Source organism: Trachymyrmex septentrionalis, unplaced genomic scaffold (genome assembly GCF_001594115.1).
Source record: "Trachymyrmex septentrionalis isolate Tsep2-gDNA-1 unplaced genomic scaffold, Tsep1.0 scaffold22, whole genome shotgun sequence".
Classification (NCBI taxonomy): Eukaryota; Metazoa; Arthropoda; class Insecta; order Hymenoptera; family Formicidae; genus Trachymyrmex; species Trachymyrmex septentrionalis.
In genome coordinates, this window is record NW_017305375.1 from 5,392,673 (window position 1) to 5,394,033 (window position 1,361).

The following is a 1,361-nucleotide window of genomic DNA, read 5'->3' on the forward strand; positions in this document are numbered from 1 at the left end:
ATAATATTTTCTTAATCGATCTCACATTTTTACATAAAAGATTCATCAGTTATACAACATTTGCAGAAATAAATAAGACTGCGTTGCAAAATCGCGTCAATTTATTCAACTCGATAAACGTTATGTTTTTAATTAATTGTTTTTTATACGACACACATCAATCGCTAACTGTTGCTTTATGTAAGGCACATGCCACGCCGTACATTTGCAGATATATATTTTATCGGGTAATAGGTTCTCCTATTGTTCAAATCTTTTGTAATTTATGAAAATTGTAAAATAGTAATGTTGCAAGAAGTCAAGTTGCTATGATTTACTACAAACATTTCGAACTTCTCAACGTGCGTGACGAGGTGGCCGAGTGGTTAAGGCGTTGGACTGCTAATCCAATGTGCTCTGCACGCATGGGTTCGAATCCCATCCTCGTCGAACTTTTTTTATTTTTTTTTCACAGAGAGCAAATTAAATGTTACATAAAACGGTTAATGATTCAATATTTATACGATTGTGTAATAAATGAATTTAATATTTATACAATAAACAAACTCAACAAATTCTGCAGTACTATTCACAGAAATAAATTTTTTTACATTCGAGATTTCTATTTGTTTGACTTACATTTATTTCATTGAAACAATTTAATTTAAATAAAATACTATTTTGTTTAATATCAATTTTTTAGTTTCATTGTATTAAACCTATATTGTTTGGCAAAAAAAAAAACACGATTATTTGAAATAATAAGTACTCTTCGATGAAATAATATTTCAATAAAAATATTATTTTGTTTAATATTAATTTTTTAATTTTATTATATTAACTATATTATATACAATATATTGTTTAGCAAAAAAAAAACACGATTATTTGGAACGATACTTTTCGATGAAATAACATTTTCTTTGATTATACTAAATATTATTCTATAAAATAAAATGTTTCTTTGCAACAAGATATTTTAGGTGTATGTAGGATAAGATGTATATAATTTAAAGGTAAGATATGCATTTGAAAAGTTTTAAATAACCACACTTTTTAATTTAAACATTCATTTAGTTAGATTATTTCAATGAATATATTTCTTTGGATTTAATAAAATTTGTTAAATTTAAAGGAAACTTTATCAAATTGACATTTTATGATATTTTGATATATACATACGTAATGTATAAATAGGTTCCGTAAAAAAACAAATTCTTAATAAAAATATCATTGCATATTTATGGTGATATGTATAATTTCAACGTTAAAAGAGTCCTCGTGGTAGCATCTTTATCACTTGTCATATATATCATGCCTGAGCACATGAAATATTAGCTTTGTAATTAATTGACTTTAATCGCTACTAAAAATATAATCTC

At 25.0% G+C, this 1,361-nt stretch overlaps 1 non-coding gene across 1 annotated transcript; it reads left to right on the plus strand.

The window, feature by feature from the left end:
* Nucleotides 1–347: 347 nt before the first annotated feature.
* Nucleotides 348–429, plus strand: Trnas-gcu. The gene has a single exon. It is a non-coding gene; the product is annotated as a tRNA-Ser (tRNA).
* The last annotated feature ends 932 nt before the right edge of the window (nt 430–1,361 follow it).